Source organism: Anguilla anguilla, chromosome 3, assembly GCF_013347855.1.
Source record: "Anguilla anguilla isolate fAngAng1 chromosome 3, fAngAng1.pri, whole genome shotgun sequence".
Classification (NCBI taxonomy): domain Eukaryota; kingdom Metazoa; phylum Chordata; class Actinopteri; order Anguilliformes; family Anguillidae; genus Anguilla; species Anguilla anguilla.
Genome location: NC_049203.1, coordinates 63,786,835 through 63,807,130, shown reverse-complemented (window position 1 = coordinate 63,807,130; position 20,296 = coordinate 63,786,835). Strand labels below are relative to the sequence as shown.

The 20,296-nt window shown below is 48.4% G+C and overlaps 1 protein-coding gene and 1 long non-coding RNA gene across 3 annotated transcripts in view; one reads left to right on the top strand and one right to left on the bottom strand.

Annotated features, from left to right (window-relative positions):
- The window catches only part of aff2 (AF4/FMR2 family, member 2), a 176,879-nt gene that overhangs the window by 149,557 nt on the left and 7,026 nt on the right, over positions 1-20,296 (bottom strand). The gene's annotated exons all lie outside the window — the stretch shown is intronic.
- Positions 2,807-5,076, top strand: LOC118223051. The gene is made up of 2 exons (XR_004764387.1): positions 2,807-3,052; positions 4,365-5,076. It is a non-coding gene; the product is annotated as an uncharacterized LOC118223051 (long non-coding RNA).

The following is a 20,296-nucleotide window of genomic DNA, read 5'->3' as shown; positions in this document are numbered from 1 at the left end:
GGGGGGGGGGACGGCTCCCGCTCACACTTATCGCCGCCTCGCAGCGAATGGCCAGGATCCGTGCCATTAGCCAAGCAATCAAAGCCCCGACAGGCCCGGCTCTCAGCTCGTAGCTCGCTCGGGTGTGTGTGTGTGCGGCAGAGTTCCGGAATACGGGCCTTAAGGGGGTCAAGGGGGGCCCCTGTTCAAACGTGGGCCGGAACTAGAGCGGCTCGTAAGCAGTGTCCTTTGTTCTACATTATATCCGTGTAGCAGCTAGCCGCGGAAAATGGCCCGATGCCCGACTATTTGCCGTGGTACCAGAAAAAAAAAGAAGAGAAAATAAATAGACGACACACCCGCACACATTCTGTGTGGAATAGCCGCTTTGCTTTTTAAAGCTAGTGACAATTCACTTCAAATTAGGAGACGGTGTATTAGTAAGTTATCAAATTGGGCTAATTGTCTTCATGCTATTTATTCTGGAAAGTCTGCACTATGAGCGAGCTTGAACAATGTGAACAATTTAGATTACTATTCAGACTAATAATGAAAAACATTTGTGCACGGCATATTATTATGAATGCAAAGTCCCAAGGACTCAATTCTAAAACAGTCACCTCTGCTCGCTTATTTCCAATGGCCACTCCAGTGTGGAGAGCATAGAAAAGCTTCCAGCAAGCTAGAAAATGGTTATTTCAATTAGCATATGATCATAAAAGCAAAAAATTCTAACTGCTTTCCCATCCATAAAAAAAAGAAAAAAAAAAAAAAGAAATAGGACTATATGAGGGGGAAAAAATGATAATACAATTTAGGTCTCCTGCTGCATTAACTCTTCCCCGGTTTCCATGGCAACCCGCTCCTGGCCCAGACACTGTGATGGGTGGGGGGGTTGGGGGGGGGGGCCTCCAAGGACATGCTGGTTGCGAGAGCTCAAGCAGTGCACAAAGCCAGGGCCAATGAGCTTCAGGAGCTCCCAGCATTCCGGGGGTTAAGACCGTTAGTCGCGCCTCAGCATGTAGATGAGACCCTGTCTGGCTTACCCCCCCCCCCCCACCCCCCCCCCCCCCACCCCCCCAAAAAAGATGGTCAAAAGCAGAGCTAAATGAACAAAACAAGGCATTAGTACGGGCAAGGGGGGGGGGGGGGGGGGGCATGAAGAGTCTCAGTAACCAAAAAACATAAATCAATTATTTTTTGGAATGAGCCAATCAGCACCGCACAGGACAAGTGTGTGATCACTATTGTCCATCGTAAATGGTGAATGTTTTAGGATGTGACATTGTGATCTGAATCAACCACAGCCCCTGAACTTGATTTTCCAGCATACTAAAAAGACATTGTAAAACACCGGCAAACAAATAAATCATCCGCATGGCATAGTTTTTCTGAGCTCCACAAACAATTCTGAGAACAGAAAAACAACACGAGCCCTCGTCGAGAAATTTCATAGTGAGTATCATTTGAGAATCAAACAAGCTTTCAGTGCCCTATCATGCCAATAATATTCTAATCCCGTTTAATCATCTACTGCTCATAATAACCACCAAACAAATTACTTAGATTCAATAAACTGTTCACGGCTGTACATCTCTAGAGGTACAATTGGTTTATTTTATGGAAGGTAGAACAATCTATTCATGTAGGCTAAATCCAGTGAATACAGTTAAGACACTCGGGATAATAATAATAATAATAATAATAATAATAATAATATCAGTGGCAGTTCAGTAATTATTGCCATGGTTGCAAGCACTGTGGTATTGTGACAGTGCTCTTATGCGTTAATAGTATATTCATCAATGTCAATATGTAGCCTATCCTTATCAGAAAATCATGTCAGCATAGCAAACTTGTTTAATCTGTTGTTTTTGCGATTAGCCTTTATGCTTTGGCACTCCGAACAGAAAAGTAGGCTAATTATAGCCAGGACTCCCCTCCCGTGCCGTATAAGCCCCCGGCACCGACCGTGGGAGAGGCTGAGACTCACAAGCCCTCAGTGAGCCAAGGACGCCGGTTAAAGTTCAGTCGCCAGATAGTCCGTCTTGCGCGGAGATAATGAGGAAATACAGCCCGGTTCCGGCCGTCCCACCCGAGGAAGCAGCCAATCGGATGCTCTCCACGCATCGAGAAAGAAAGATGGCAGGGCCTCGTTGCCTGTTGAACCCGCGTTTGGCACTGTGTAATGAACTGCAGGCAGGAGCCCAGAAGGAGGCTCGCCGGAGAGGAAATTTACGAGGCAACTAAACATAGTTCAGTCACTAAGGACGGCGACCGCCATGTCTTAAAACTGACATCACCACGCACGCCATCGCAGGGTTACAGCGTGGCGCGCTTATCGCTTTGGACGTTCTGTGTCGTTTAATGTTTAACACTTTCCACAGCACCGTCTGTCTGCCATTGCAGTAATGTCATATTATGACTGAGTTTTTTTTTTCTTTTTTTGCAGCAGCAGCAATTCATGACCAGTATCATTTTATGGAATCATGACTTCAACCAACTGAATCCTTGTACGGGGACCAAGGGGCAAATAAGCAGAAGAGCAGGGCGTAGAGACTGTTTCTGTCAGACTTTGATAAAAAAAAATGCATCTTTATCCCATTTTGCAGCCCAACCATCCTCAACCCCCTCCCTCTACCTATCTGTTCATTTTAATTTTTTTTTATTTTTTATTTATTGCATGATCCCTTGGATGTTTGTCGAATGAAAACAAGTCACTTATAGCAAGTGGAGCCACAACGTTAACATCACATTGAGCAGCTGCACATCTACCTGGGGGGGAGAACTGAGTCAACCATGGGGGGGGGGGGGAAATAGAGGGGGAGGGGGGAGGAGATCGAGAGAATGTATCCAACAGACCAGATGCTGAGCCACCTGGATCGCGACCCCGTCGAACGCAAGGGGTCACGGCCGGCGCAGTCAAGCGTGCTGGCAGAGGCACGGACGCAGGGAGAAAGGAAACGCAGCCAGAACACGTCAGCGTCCCCGAGCCCTTCCGCGGTCTGACGGGAGACCGTCCGCCCTCCGGGGGGAACCCGTTCGGGAGATAACGGAAGACAACGTTAAGCAAGTAAATGAGCATGGCGCTACGTCTTCTGCGATCTTCCGTGATAGCACCGCGAACGAAATGTATTTCCCTCCTGGCTATAATATAAATTATACAATTATCTGATTATGGACTTAATTATGCTTATTAAGTGCATGCTTGTTTGTGGCTGCTGTACTAATCGACTCACCACTTGAAGAGCTGTTGTTCCTCTAGAATACCTTTACTACAGATTAACTATATACACATGCACGCACGCATGCACACACACACACACAATCAAATGACTGATACCACACACATACACACACACACACACACACACACACATACTCAAAAGATACCCTACCTAATTTTCACACAGCCATCCTCCTCACTACTAAACCCAAAGCTGTACCCCTGCTAAACTCAAACAGGAAACTGTGCTAAAGGGAGTTGAACCAGGAAGTGGGTGAACTGGGACTCACATTTACTAAGAGGCTCATGCAGTGGCCCAAGGGCAGGGGAGGCGTGAGCGAGGGTCTCTCTCTCCCTCCCCATCCCGTTCCCAGCATCTCAGCCGCGTGTCAGTCAGTAAACAGACGCTTCTGTTTCGGGACCCTGAACCTTGACTTATCTGACTTGATCTAACCCAGGGTGTATTTCACTCAAGCCTTCCATATCCATCCATACTCGAAAACAAATAACTACTGAAGACACAAGGGGCTCTTCACAACCACACCACAGCACTGCCACATAATAGTCGTGACATAAAAGGTACTACCATGTGATCGTTATATATTGCTTAAGTGACTCCCTCTACAACGCCTAAAATGATAAGAAAGACAGTTCCTCTTCCCCATTTCCCAACATGAAGTCGTTGCATTAAAAAAAAAAAAAAAAAACAATTGCCACAGAACAACATCTCATTGAGAAGAACCCAGAGAGAAAAAAATATCCTACGGTATAAAAAGCTCACCTACTGGCATGCTTCTTCTTCTACTCTTTGTGGGGGAATAATTACATCACTCTGTACCGTTCAAAAACCGCTGGGGCTGATGGCTCTCAAGTCCCACTGCATTCATTTTAAACGCACATCATGCATCACCTGAGCACGGCCGAGAACCTCACGCCCTTTTAATCAACGCTTTTTTCTCTCTCTCCCTCTCTCTCCCTCTCTCTCTCTCTCTCTAACTCTCTCTCCCTCTCACTCTCTCTCTCACTCTCTCTCTTCCCTCTTTCTCTCTCTCTCACTCTCCCTCTCTCTCTCCCCCTCTCTCTCTCTCACTCTCCCTCTCTCTCTTTCTCTCTCCCTCTCTCTCTCTCTCTCACTCTCTCTCTCTCTCTCTCTCTCCAGCGGCTGCTGAGTATCTGAGTGGGGGGATCTGCTACTTGAATCCATCACTCTTGTCAGCCCCGGCCCGAGTTGGTTCACATCTGCTTGTTAAACGAGGCTCTTTGATTCCATTTGCGGAGCGCGGAGCAGAATAAACTTTCCCTTTTACCTCATTATGCGATCTGACCACTTGAGCATTGTAAATTCTGGAGAATTAATTGGAAGAAAAGGCCGGGTTTTACGAGTCCTCGCAGATCGGGGACGCTCTCTGAGCGTAACTCGTGACATTGTTACTCCTTTTGTTCCGCACTAAGAGACATTTTACCGCCATTGTTTGTATTTTTCTATTATTCTGCTTTTGGCCTCAGATTCATAACAGTGTAGGCAAAATTAATCATAAAATTACACTGATGAAAGGCCATTTGACAAATTGAAAGAGTAAGACGTTGGAGAAGTGCAATGAATTTGTTCAGACATTGTTATATAAAATGTCAATTACCAGATTTTTGTTTTAACATGTTTTTTTTTTTTTGTTGTAGTGCACGCTGGCTATATTAATACTGGAGCTATATTATAATTAATATGGCACATCTTGGAGACATGCCAAGCAGAAGTAGGATGTTTATATCTAAGGTGGATTTAATCGCAGCCTGCATTATCTGCCGAGCTTGCTAGCTTTGCCGCTGGACTGCTTCAGCTAAGGCTAAACAAATAAATGAGAAAATAAACAGTGGCCCCCTTGTTGACCTAAATGGCGAGAACGTTCTCCTCAGTGTTACAGCGAAAAAGTCTGAGACCACACCCTTCAGTCGGCTTTAAGCAGTAACTCCACTGAGTTCAATCACCGTTCAACACAAAGTGGTAAACACCGCAGCTGAAGAGGAAGTTGTTCTATCGCTTAAACATCCCAAACAAGAGCTTGTCATTACTAGGCAATGTGCACAGACTTTGTTCCTTTCTGTGGGGCACGGCCAGGAGTCGGTCGGTGTAATTAAGGGATGCATGGCAGGGGAGCGCCCGTGTTATGGAAACAGGAGGGACGGGCACTGGGCCGCCTACTCCACCTCTGTAATTTGATAAGCCCCTTACATACCTTTTGTTTTCCTCTTATACCGGTAAGCACGGCAGTGTGTTCACGCCGACGGGCTGCAGGACAGGGTAATCACTTCCAAGAACTACTGCTATTATGGGCTATAACGGGTCACGGCTTCCAGCGGAGCGCTATGCTATAATGAAAGTTTCGTCGATTCCTTTTATTGAAAAATAGGGCTAACATGTAGATTCAGCACACTGCGTCACAAGCAGGCAGGCAATTATCACACAGGATCATCGACGTATGACTGAGTGGTTTTTAAACAGAGCGACGCAGAACAGAGAAACAGAAAACAGGAACTGCAGTTTCCACTTCCTACTATAGAACTGACTGTTGTTGTTTTTTTTAGTTTTTTTTAAAGCCTGTTCTATGTGACCGTGCATGAGGACATTTAAGGATATCATAACGTGCTCAGATTATATCAGAGGCAGCCCAATTCAGCCAAAGGCGCTGGCACTCAGTCGTTTCTCTGCGGCGTGACTGATAGACGCGCGTGCAGATTTTGGTGGCGAGGACCCCCGCGGGCCCTGCCGCAATTGGAATCGTTAAACGCGGCGGATGTCCTTGATGTGTTCATCAAGGCGGGGCCGCCCCGCACCCCCCTCCAGCAGGCGGGAACCTCGCCGGCGCGGTGTTAGCATCGCGGGGGCTACGTTAGTTAGCAATGCGGCGCGCACGCCCGGCGAGGGAGGGATGTCTCACAGCTGCCGACAGCATGTTGTGAGAAGAAAAGGGGTGGGGGGGTTGTGGGGGGGCTGTGGGGGGGCAGAGGGGGGGGCTTTGTAACCAGCGGTGCTCCCGGCTTGGGATGACAGAATTTGCATGGGCTGGGTATCGTTGCCCCCCCCCCCCCCCCCCCCCCCCCCCCCCCCCACCCACGGGGGCGACCGGGTCTGTTCCGCGGGGAGAGGACAGCACAGGCATGAGCCGTCTCCACGGGGCTGTCAAGACAAGCCACTGTTGGACCTCAGCAGCACATCCTAGGGCTTCTCCTGTATCTGGCTCTGGAGAGCAATTTAAACGCTGAATATTTAATGCGATGCTCGCTCTGAAAGTTGCCACTCGTTGCAGCTAGATGAGCACCTTGGGGGGGGGGGGGGGGTGGACTTGCTTTGTGGTAAGAATGGATGTCAGCCGCACGATACCCACACCACAAACAGGGGCAAAGACGTGGGATTAATTAAACAGACTGGATATTAAAGTGATGACTTAATGTAATGGAGGACACACAGCCAAGAGAGTACACTGTCTGCAAGTGAACAATGACACACATCCAGGCCAGGAAGATGCATATGCTTCATTCATCAATGAATTCTGTTACTGCTCTATAAGACTCTATTGTCTTCATGGTGCAGTCAGATCAAAATTTTGTACAATACGTTCATTCATTCATTCAGTCAAACTTTATTTAGTACTCAGAGACACATTGAGGGATCAGTGACCTCTTTTTCAAGAGTGCTGAGTTTACAGACAAAACACAATAAGCATATACTATTTACAGAACACAAAAATAAAACAAAAAATAAGAAAGGTAATGCAACATTAATTAACATTAATGAAAACATTTTTTATCAGAGTCCTGAAAAGACCAATAGGTATCAAAGCATTGAGTTTCAGGGGACTGTTGCAGTTAATTCTAAAGTGTGTGGAGCACAATATCTAAAGGCAGATTTCCCCAATTCTGTATGAATTGCAGAATTACTGAACACTTGACCTCATATTTCCTCCCCCCAGTCTCAGCAGCCTGTCTCTCACCCCCCCCCTCCCCCCTCCCCCATAGGGCCTGTGTCTCAGCTGCAGTACAGCAGGACTGGAAAGTACGTGCAGAAGAAGAAGTCCGTGCTGTTTGCACGCGCCGCTGTGGAGGCTCAAAGTGCACGCAGCGTAACTGCACCGAGACCTTTTCCCCGCCGCCCTGGTTAACCACAGCAGCTGCAGCGGAGGGGATGGTGAAAACGTGACTTTGTCCGGCGTCACAACAAACACGTACTTCCACCCATTTTTGGCCACTTCCGAGTATCGGGTCACAAACAGAACTGAGCGGAGAGATTGGCCTCAGCCTGGGCTGGAGGGTGATTGCAGATTATGCTAATTCGACTAAAAAAACCCTGGCTATAGTGAGGTATTAATGTCATTTAGCTTTCCTCTGTGTCCATGGCACGAGGACCGAATGGATTATTTTAGGTCAATATGAGAAAGCTATTAGTCAGGCAAGCAGAGAACTGCAGCAGTATTTAAATCTCTCTCTCGCTCTCTCTCTCTCTTTCTATCAAGCATTCACACACACACAAACACACACACACACACACACACAAACACGCAAACACACACACACGCAAACACAACAAACACACACACAAACACACACACGCGCGCTCAGATGAGCGTGCTTGACGTCCCTCATAAAGTGTGTCAGTGTTCGCGCCGCACAAAGAGCCTCAGTCACTTCACCCCCCCACTCCAGGCCACGGACAGCGAGCGTAAGCAGGTACTTGGCGAAGACTTACGCGGCGCGAGGGCTAGCGTTTCTGGCCGGACGCTAACGCACGAAGAACAATCCCTCTCACACACACCGGGCCACGTCGGAAAGCGGAAAACCCTCCAGCGCGCGCGCTGTCCAAGGCCTTTCAACGACACAGCGGTGCCGCTAAATCTGCTAAGTCCTCCCGCCTCCACATCGACCGCTCCGGAAACACATAACCCCTGAACACACGGCCATCCATTCCGGGTCATACCCGCTGTCACTTCAACAGCAAGTCAACTACAAATCGACCGAGTAACTGATTAATCGACTGACTGATCGATTGTTTGATTGATTGATTTGAGCGTATTAGCGGCTAGGCTGAGAAACTGATTATGCAAAGATCCGGGCTGCCTGTTCCGAAACATGGAAATGTTGCCCCTGATCGCAATCGTCAGACGGTTTCTTCCGTTGGAGAGTAGACGTTTGCTGTCGCTCTGTCCCAGAGCCCTACGTCCTGGCTTCCTGTCTGTCCCTGGTGGCATCCGACCTGCCGCTCACCGTCCTCTGACACCACTTCCTGCGCCGATCCGATACTAACTGTGTTTATATACACCGCATACGTCCACATTCATTCCATACAAATACCCAGGGCAAGAATGCATGGTTGAAGCCAATTGATTTTCCAATAAAATCACCATTATCAAAATAATAAAATGGAATTTATGGTCCCTCCCCATTATTTCGCAGCAAAACAGCAGCCAATGGTTAATTACACACAGTTGGGTTTGATATATTCTAGCAAGAGGCACCTTCGGTTTTCTTCTGTTGAGGGTGTTTTCTGTGTGTAATTATATGGAGTAATGGGTACATAACCCTGCTGTAAAGGAGATTGCTTTGCCTCGTGAGCGAGACAGCCCAGAGAGCCGAGAATGTTTCTTTTTATTTGATGGCCATGACGGAGTATAATCGGACAGAAATCCTTTGATAGTCTGCTGACTTCAAACGGAAAAAAGCAAACATAACACAAAACAAACTGATTCTTATCGATGTTACATTTAAGGCCCTGCACGTCTGAAATAAACGTTATTGCTGAACTGTTCTGTAGTTCTCGGTTATCGCTTGCACGTTAATTCCATCAGCCATTGCAGTTGTCTATAACAATTGTTATTGAAACAAAGAGGGATTTTGAGAGATGCAGATAATAAATCCTAACGAAAAAGCTCTGTCATTAATGTACACACTGCACTGCGTGGACATATGGCCTTCGTCTGATCTTCAAAGTAACTTATCTTTGGATACCCAGGAAACAAAAGGCATATGTTAGCGGTCAGACAGTAAAGCGCAGTTTATTTTCCGTGTTTGTGAAATACCCCAGGCTTACAGTAAGCAGACTATGGAGGCACACAGCCCTGTGAATGGTGCCCCCGCTGGCTGGGATGCAGCACTGCACCTGGCGGGGTGCTGAATGGGCGGTGAGGCGCTCGTCAGAGAGAAACGGGGCGGTACCGGTTCCGGTAGCGGAGAGGCGTCAGCGCATGACTCCCAGGCTGCTGCAGCTTGCCCTCCCCCACCCTCCCTCAGCCCACCCCAGCAACCCCCCCCTCCCCCCCCCCCCCCCCCCCCCCCCCCCCACACACACACGCCTGCCAGCGCTCCGTTATCTGCGCCGCCCGCGATCGGCTCTCTCGCCACCGCCTAGCGCTCCCGCGCCCCGCACACCGAGCGGGCGTCCTGCAGAGCGCTGATACCATTCAGGTGCCGTCGGGGGAGACGCCGCGGAGGAGCGCCGTGAAAAACGCTCTCATGCAGAACCTGGGATCAAAGGGAGCCGTGAAACCCGCCCGCCACACCAGCCCCCCTCCAGCCCCCCAGCAGCCCCCCAGCAGCACCCCACCAGCCCCCCTCCAGCCCCCCTCCAGCCCCGCTTCAGCACCTCACCAGCCCTCCTCCAGCCCCCCCTCCAGCCCCCCACCAGCACCTCCAGCACCCCCTCCAGCCCCTCACCAGCACCCCCTCCAGCCCCCCACCAGCACCTCCAGCACCCCCTCCAGCCCCTCACCAGCACCCCCTCCAGCCCCCCACCAGCACCTCCAGCACCCCCTCCAGCCCCCCACCAGCCCCTCACCAGCCCTCCTCCAGCCCCTCACCAGCACCCCCTCCAGCCCCTCACCAGCACCCCACCAGCACCCCCACCAGTACCTCCAGCCCCTCACCAGCCCCCCTCCAGCCCCTCACCAGCCCCCCACCAGCCCTCCTCCAGCCCCCCTCCAGCCCCCCACCAGCCCTCCTCCAGCCCCTCACCAACCACCCTCCAGCCCCCCACCAGCACCCCACCAGCCCCTCACCAGCCCCCCACCAGCCCTCCTCCAGCCCCCCACCAGCCCTCCTCCAGCCGCTCACCAGCCCCCCACCAGCACCCCCTCCAGCCCCCCACCAGCCCCCCCTCCAACCCCCCCACCAGCCCCTCACCAGCCCTCCTCCAGCCCCTCACCAGCACCCCCTCCAGCCCCTCACCAGCACCCCACCAGCACCCCCACCAGCACCTCCAGCCCCCCACCAGCCCCCCTCCAGCCCCCCAGCAGCCCCCCACCAGCCCTCCTACAGCCCCCGACCAGCCCCCCACCAGCCTCCCCACCAGCCCCTCACCAGCACCCCCTCCAGCCCCTCACCAGCACCCCACCAGCACCCCCACCAGCACCTCCAGCCCCTCACCAGCCCCGCTTCAGCACCTCACCAGCCCTCCTCCAGCCCCCCCCTCCAGCCCCCCACCAGCACCTCCAGCACCCCCTCCAGCCCCTCACCAGCACCCCCTCCAGCCCCCCACCAGCACCTCCAGCACCTCCTCCAGCCCCTCACCAGCACCCCCTCCAGCCCCCCACCAGCCCCTCACCAGCCCTCCTCCAGCCCCTCACCAGCACCCCCTCCAGCCCCTCACCAGCACCCCACCAGCACCCCCACCAGTACCTCCAGCCCCTCACCAGCCCCCCTCCAGCCCCTCACCAGCACCCCACCAGCACCCCCACCAGCACCTCCAGCCCCTCACCAGCACCCCCACCAGCCCCCCTCCAACCACCCACCAGCCCCCCTCCACCCAGCGCAGCCAGAATCCCGCTGACGCTCCGATTCAGCCGCTGAAAGTCACAGCATTCCCGGAAATGGGCCCCCGCGACACTGACACCACAGGCTGGAGAGTCCGGTACAACATTACATGCCCATTAAACGGAAGCCAGGCGTGGACACTTATTTAGATCAATTGATTTCTATCTGAAATAAAAGCTCTTTCTGTTGGAAGACTGTGGGCACACCTTTTTTGTCTCTCAGTATCTCTAAGTATCCTGTGAATATTGCGACCTGATTGGTTCCAGGTCTGGGCAGAATTCTCATTTTAGCTGGGTACTGAGCAAGCAGCACCCTACTCCATTATCCTGACTGCCTGTAGGTTTGCTGAACATCATAACATGCAAGCTGTACACAGGTAAGCTATCAACCTCAAGGTTAGCCTATCTCGGTAACACACGGAGTACACATTTGTTTGTGATGGCACAAGGCAGCTTTTCACCCAGCAGGCTAAAAATATAAAAAGAGAAAAGTGCTCATTATTTAGAGGTGGTTCTGTAACACGAAACCTGAAATACACATACTGAAAACATATCTTCCAATAAACTAAATATTAAAATTAAATTTATTCCACCTTTAATATTGATATATTTATATATTTAATAAAAAAAAGTATTAATTAAGAATAATAGTACATGAAATTTAAACAGCTATGAAAAACCAGTCAGTCAATCTGAGACTTCCCATCCGCAGCACCCATGCATTTCAACCGTGATTAATCACTGCATGCCCATCACGCGTTCGGAACGCACGGAGAGTCCCGCTATTCAAAGAGGGCCCTGGCCGGCACGCAGCGAATGAGATTTATCTGCCGGCGGCGTTCCCTTCATTGAGACCCCCCCCTCCGTGGAATCTGCGTGGGATTAAAGCGTCTAATCAGGCCCGAGGTCCCGCTGCGAGACCAACGCGTTCACGGGACGATTCATCAGGAAACTCTCAGGGCTATGCAGCACGGCCGCCGCCGCCGCCGCCCCCGCCCCCGCCCCTCGCCACACGCCCTCGCCGCCGCGGAGGCGGGGGGGGGGCGGGATGGGGGAAACGAGGCCCGGGCATTCCCCCCCCCCCCCCCGTCCCCATCGATTTCCCGGTTTGCCGAGTTTCCTGGGCGGCGGTCGGCGGCTGGCAGTGTTTAATGAGGCCTTAATGAAAGCGAGCCACGCTGATTGGGAGAGCGGGGCCCGGGCCCTCGGCCAATCGATGCGCAGCGCCGGTGTCAGAGCGCGTTCCGCGTTCCCCCGGTCCCCGTGACGTTAAGGGTTTCGTGCAACCCCTCCAGATGCATCGCAGCAATTCGTCACAGGTTTTTAAAATGCATTGAGTCAAACAGTGTGAGTGATGCTGATGCTAAAGAGAAGTCAATCTGATTTGTGTGCGCAGTACAGGTGATTTACAATTTTGTGCATCGTTACATTAACGTGTAATAATATTTTCTTTTCTGCTCAAGTAACGAAAAACATCTGAGTATTTATGAGATATCTATAAATGTCAGATTAAATTAAAAAAGGACAAAATACTGGTTACAAGTTTTTTTTTTTTTGTTTAGCTTAATGCTACCTGTGCCCTTGACCCCACCTAATCAGGATGTAACAAAAAGAGAAGATCATTAATCTTCTACTTGGGCTGTCCACTGACACCATGTTTGAGGACACGGCTCGACTGGTATTTCTCAAGGACAGCGTGCAGTTGAGGGGAGGGGGAAAATCCATTGAGGAAGCACTCCTGCAGAGGTGACCCAGCAACAACGTTCAGTTTCAGATGAGCTCTGCGAGGAGAGGCCCGCATCAGCGCTGCATGTGTCACACACCTGCACACGTGCAGGCGCATGCACAGGCGTACGCACGCATGCATACATGCACACACACACGCACACACACATGCATGCACACACGTATGCATGCACGCATACATGCATGGACGTATGCACGCATGCATACACACACACACGTATACGCTTGCACGCACGCATGCATATTTGTATGCACAAATGCATACATGCACACATATACGAACACACACAAGCATGCGTACCAGCACACACACACATATGCACACATGCATACACGTACACATGCACTCTCACATGCACATGCACAAACACTCACAAACACATGTAAATGCACACGCACACATGCATATGGACGCACACACACACACCCAGGGTGTGTGGGAGCTGCTGGGAAGCCTTGTAGCTTTTTCTCCTGACCATGGCTTTAAGATAAACTCGCTAAACTCCTCTCAGATTGACCTCAGCGTGCTCCGATCCACAGCTCCCCCTCGTCGTGAACATGAGAGGCGTTATATAATCAGGTGCCTAAAGCATGCAGAGATGTCCAGCGGTCAGCCTGCCCATAACCCCCCAGTCCCCAAAGCCGTTACCCACAAGCCCCTTGAAAATACCATCAAAAACTCAGAAGACTTCCAGGGGAGGTGCTACCGTGTCTTTGCTGTTTCAGTTTAATTAAAATAATCTGACATTAGTTGCATCAGCAAACAAGAGAGGTCACTGCACTGCAGGTTTTTTCCCAGTGTTCATAATCTATGCAGCACAGCACGACAGACATGCAAAACATAACTCTCCCTGCAAAAAGAAAAAATACATAAATGCTGAAAACCTTAGATCAACTCAAGGTTACTGGTGTGATTTCTAGACTACCTCTTTTTCCTTTTCTGTGAGGTAAATGGACCTCTGTCTCTTTAGAATAAAAATTGAAAAATGGAGCTGCAGGTTAATAAGAATTATGCATCGTACGCTTACTTTTTTGTTGGGTCACTTTCAAACGGCTGTGAGGGGATGGGAATTATGAGATACGTTATTAAGAACATTTCCTCCCTTCTCCGCTCAGCCAAACTCCTTTTGATAACAAATGAATTAATGGAGCTTTAAAGGACAGCACAAGTAGATCAGCAAGACAGAGAGAGGAGAGCGAGAGAGAGAGAGAGAGAGAGGGAGAAAGAGAGAGAGAGAGAGAGAGAGAGGGAGAGAGAGAGAGCGAGAGAGAGAGAGAGAGAGAGAGAGAGCGAGAGAGAGTGCAGGGCATGAGGAGAAGGTGGCAGATTACGACTTAATGGCTGCAGAATAATGGTAATTTCTCTATTCTCTCCACTCGCTTGGACTGCGCTAATGGCTTCATTAACATCCGCACTCTCTGGCGGGCAATAGAGGACAATGTCACATCCATCTTAGTCACATCACAATAAAACCCGGTTAAATACAATTCCGCTCTCCGCCATGCGCGGGAGGAAGGCCAGACGGGGTGGGGGGGCGGGGGGGAGGGGGGGGAGCAGCAGAAATCAATAGCAGAAATATCAATGTGAGAAACGACTCGAACGCACAGCACTTTTACCATTCAGCGGCGCTGGCAAAAAAAAAAAATCACAAAATTGATCTCTAACAAGAATGCTGTTCACACTTAGCGTGATAACTACATCCCTTCAGACCGGCAGGACAGGCGTGCTGCGAGAAGAGAAACAGGCAATAAATCACTACAGCTCGCCACCGTCACTTCACCTTCCGCCCGATAAGGTTTCCGTCCGCGGTCCGGACCGTTTTTGCCACCCGCCCAGCGGCCCCGTCTCCCCCCGTCTGAACGGCCTTTAGCCGCGAAGGTCCCCGCGGCACTTTTCGAAAACTAAAAGACGTTATTTATTTATTTTATTTTAATTTCTACCCGCGTCTCGGAGTGGGGACGGCGAGCAATCCCTCCAGAATGGCAAAGTGCTGCGCGGGGGCCTCTGTGAGCGCTCGCCGGGGGGAATGAAAAAAGCGCTAATGTACTTCTCATGCCGTTAATGCGCCGCGCGGAGTTGGCGGGAGTGAATAGCGGCGAAAAAAGCGAAGGAAAGCGGCGGAAATAAAGCTCTGGAAAAAAGGTGTTTAAATTATCGCCCTCGCCTCGCCTTTTTATTTCAAAAAAGCACGTCCTCAGCTAAAAAAGAGACATACTGCAGGCCCGGAGCACAAGAATGGGGTGAAGTACTTATTTCATGGACTCCAGAACGGAGGACGGCACAACTGCTCAGTCGAACGGAGTGGTTCTTTAAAGGTCAGATCAAATGACAGCTATTTAAATATAGCGGCCCGTCCCGCGTACGGTACAAGCACCCTGCAGCATTAGCGTTCACTACTTTCCCTTCTTACTTGCTAAAATGCTAATTTGATCATTTTTAAAAAGCCATAAATAAAAAAATGAGGTACCGACACTATGCCTGTTTTTCGATCTTATTGGGAATTTACCGTGATCCTTAACTAATAAAAACTAAAGAAATTCATTCATTCGTCAAACTACTCTGAAGCTGAAAACAACATCACCTGCCATTAAAGAACGCTCGATGAACACAGAGGTAGGGCCATTCCTGTTCGTTCTGTGCTTGGGTCTCGTGAACAATAGCTTGTGTTCCATCCCTCCCCATACAAAGAACCTTACAGAGGCCCACTGCTGTTCAACGTCCTCTTTTCACCAACTGGGTGAGCGTGTGTCTGAAATCTTGGCTGGCTCTGCCGGCACAATAGAATGCGCTGTTTGAAGAGACGAGACAGCATAATAAGCGGTTCTATGAATATCTCACGTGTACCACATAGTATTTGGAAGACTGACAGCTGTAGCACAGAGATCAGTCGTGGAGGTTAATTGCCACCGTGCAGTCACATTTCCTCCAATAGTGGGATCAAATTCAAGGGCAGGTGATAAAGTTGCTATAAGAGAATAATTATGGGAATAAGTTCACTACGCAGGTTTTTTTCTTCTTTTTTTTAGAAACTCAGTATGACATCCACGTTTATGAAAACCTCTGAAAAGCCCGTATTTATAAATAGTCGCGCCCGCACATGTAATTGACTTGTTTAAAAACCTATTGCCGTGCTACCACAGAAGAACTGACCCTCTGCACAGTTTAAATAAAACACCAAGACCTTCTCTAAAGACAGGACTTACGGGCTCTTTTCAGATACGAATCTGATCTCGCTTCATCAAAAACCACTACTTCTCGACTGCGCGCCGTAGGCTGAATCAATCAACACCAATCAGAAGTCCATAATCCCATTAATGTAAAGCAAACCTCCTACATCATTTGGGCTACGTTGTAAATTAGCTTTTTCCCCCCCACCGTCAATAGCGAAGCTACCGGCTTCTGCTCGCAGCGTGCCGTCCACAACGCGGTGTTTATTGCACTATCGCTCGTGAGCAATCCCACGCCAAAACTGGGGGAAGTACCGGCGCTTCCGTTAAATGGCAAGACACCTTATTTCCAAAAAAAAAGCGCAAAGAAATCACACCACACATTTAACGTGGGACAGATAAGAGAAGAAATGAAGCCGGTGAAATTATTACTGTTGTTAAGCTTTCAGCTGAGAGAAAGCAAAAGATGAAGGGTATTAGATCGTCTCTGTTCAGCATCTTCATTAAAGGATGCCATTTTCCAAAGAACCGCAAAGCGACAGTGTTACAAAAGCAGATGACTGCATTCAGTCTGTCAAAGCAGGATAACAATTTCAGGCCAGTTCGTCCAGCTGATGGATCCGTTTGTTGACGTGTAGCCTAAAACTTGCCTAATTGTCAAGAGCTGACGCTGAAGAGAAAAAGAGGGACCGGGCAACACTCAGCGAGACAGCTTCCTTTAAAAATGCCATGAGTCACAGTCTACTTCATGTTCTCTCTGAAGATAGTGATCCATTCTCGGATACCCTTTTTTTTTTGTTACTACACCTTAAAAGGCACAGTCATTTTGTTTTACATACAGCTCTTTATTCCTGTCATGCTAGGAGGACCCATCCTTTTATTTCTCTATTGAGCGAAAAAAAAAAACCCTGCATTCTCTGAGTGATCTTTATTAGTCAGTATAGGCCAATGTGACTATCAAACCAACCTGGAGAACCAGTCTCCTGGTGGCTGCATCACAAACTGGCTACTGCAGCCTTTTATGAACAGCACCCAGAATGGTTCTCTGAAAAAGATTGCATTTAGAAAGAAAAGAAAATAACTCTGAAAAAGAAATAAAAAAATAAAAAAATAAAAAAACCTTTGAAAAGGGCATCTAGTCTGGAATGGCCAACCACACATTTTCCCTTGGTCTTATTTTATTACTGTATTTCATACACAGCATGGATTTATTCTCAAATACTGAATTACATCTACTGTAATGTATTGAACCTTTACTGGCTGGATTTATATAATGGGAATTGGTTGTATTATACTAAATACAATAGGCAATTTACCCATGTAGTCACACTGTAGTTAAATATAAAACCTACTGCATAACTACTAAGGAAACATATAATAATAAATTACAAAAACGTAACAAAGCCTGATTAATTCAGTCTAAATATTGTACATTTTGAATTTGAGGGGTTAATGACTAGCTATGCATGTACATGACACAAACTGTAAACAAGTGAATGCAATAATTACTTCAGAATAAGGTGTTCACTGGAAATCAGTACCACAATAGTTACAATGTATTTACATAATTTAAATTGCCTACTTACTACTTAGCAGTGTCTTTATTTTCTTTTGACACAACTACTCATTATCTTACCAAGTTAAATTGGATCATCATCCAATAATACACGATCGAAAACAAGATGTCATGGGGCACTGGCATACCGTAGGTAAACCTAGACACTCCCGCCCCTGTCCCTACCATCACGCATACTCTGCCTCGGCAAACAAACAAGGGCGGATTCATTCACAAACAGTCTGACACCCACATCCAGAACGCATTACCACCTTTCACCACCTGCGCAAGGAGGGAAAAAAAACCATTAAATCCTGCATTACACGCGCTGCCAACGTGCAACTTAGCCGGTCACGTTCCCCCAACGGTACGCTTTCTGCTCTCTTCCTCACCGGAGAAGATTACGGAGGAGGCAGAAACGGAGCGAAACCTTCGCGCAGGATTAATCTTTGTCCATGACGCTGGCACACCTGGCCCCGGTGCTTTTTTTTTTTTTTTTTAGACGCCGGCAAGACGCGTTGTGTAAAGGTTGCTCTGGACCGCGGCGGAATCCGAAAAATGTCACCCGGCGATCGGCTCCCGGTGCCCGCAGTGTACTGTAAACACGCCGCGCGGAGAGCAGAGACAGACGGCCTGTTCCGCGGGGCCGATAAGATCTGTGACAGCTTAATGTCGGGTTGTTAAGATAACAAAGCAAGAGGAGCGTAATCCAGCCTCAACACTGGCAGAGCTGTCTTTGCATAATGAATACGTTGCTAATAATTCACATTCAAACGGGACCCGATAAATAGGCCCGCACAATTCTGACTGCCTTCAGCATCACGAGCACTGTTTGCTTTGACACGTGCTCCCGCTGAAAGGGACCACGGAAACAACGCCGTTGGATTGGGGCTGAGGTAACAGGCGAGGTTCCAAGCTGTAGCACACGGGCTAGCTGATGTGTATCATCACCGATAACTGGCAACAGGCTTCCAACCGTTACTTTACAGCACAACGAGATACCACACCGTATTTTCACCATGGGCGACTAAGTGACAGTTCACTGCACTCTCTAAGACGTGGTCTTCAAAGAACACGTGATCTTTTCATTGCAACATGGGTGCCATTGCTCACCAAATAGCATCTGCAAAATGAAAGAAGCAATATGCAGTTTAAGCCTCCTCAGGTGTCCGTTAAGTAAAATGCAGGTGATGCCACAACATGCCCTTTGTCATTTCCAGAGAAGACACAGCCTAATATTGCTGACACAGTTTCTTGGAGTATTGTACTTCCCTTTGTTTTTTTTTTTTGTTTTGTTTTTTTTGTTCTTATAAGCAGCGACCAATCACGAAAGGTCAATCAAAAAAAGCCTATGAAAAATTCCACCAAAAAGAGGAAAGCACACCCGACAGTTTCTGGGCTAACTCTATTGAATCATATAATTTGTTATATGCTGCTCTGAACAAAAGCAGTGACCTTTGAAGTTGCAAGCTAAATTGCTCAGTAGAATTAAGGTAAGTTATTGACTCCGAGAAACTCAAACTCAATCTAGCCAATCAGCAGAAAGTATATGACCACAGGCCTTCATGCATGCTGACTGAAATTAATTGTTCATGGATTTAATTTTTTTCTTAAGCAAATAAGCTATTATTCATCTGGAGTCATTCAATTATTTTTTTTCTCAAATGGCAATCACAGCAGTAATTACACTCTGCCCAGCTGCAATTTTATAGTCTATAACAAGAAAAAGTACAAAGCTGGTACATTTCAGCACAACATGAGAATAATAACTGGTTAACTACTGTAACTCTAAGTGAAGTGTAGCTTTCTGCTGAAACTGCCTTCGGTTAAAGTAAAAAACTGTCAAAAAGCAACGGGTCAGTACCAACATGAAATTCAATACTGATCCCACAGTTATTGAAGCAAATGGTATAAGCTATGTATAAATATAAGACATATTCAGTTAAAAGAGAAACAGTAACCATAATTAAAGTAGGCTTGAGTGAGAAATACTCACCGGCCAATAACTCAATGGAAAGGTGCAACAGTAAATGAGCACTGCATTACAAACAGAAAACTGAGATAGTTAATCACAGTGAAAACAAATGCCTTAATTCCACTAGTGATCCATCCAACACCCATTTACTGAAAAGTAGGACACTGAGTGACTTAACCTTCCAAGTCTAATAAAACAAATCTCCATAAGCTTAGGCACAGCAAAACAGACAAAGCCATTATAAGACAGTAAGCAGTATAATCAAAATGAAGTAGGCTCTCTCTCCCCCCCGAAAAACAGCTCAAGAATCAGCTCACCATCTTCGTTTTGCGTTTGAGAAGAATTACAGACATAAGGAAACGTTCCCATCGCATAGACAATGGATTAGCTTTTACATTCTTGGGAAAAGGCTCCGGTAAACACCCCTCATTCCCATGGATCTGATGGAACACAGGCCACCGCCCAGAGCTTGAGGTACTTCACATATATTTACTCGTGGGTGGTTTTACGTCGCCGCGCGCCCGACGCGATGTCAGAGACAAACAGCCGAGTGGGACACGTCATGACGGCGATCTGTCACCAGCGTGAGCTCTTAAAGGTGGAAACTGGAAAAAAAAAAAAAAAGAAAGAAAAATATGGCGGCAGTGCTCAGTTCTCGGAAGAAAAATAAGGTGAAGGGTGACGATAAACCATATCCAGGTTACGTGCAGCTCTGAAACCTTCCAGACTACTCATCCATCTCTGCCTACAGATTCCCACCAATGTATACCCCCTAACTCTCCTCACACACACACCACACACACACACACACAGGAGGTAGACAAGTAGCATTATGAAGACCCCATTAGGCCTGC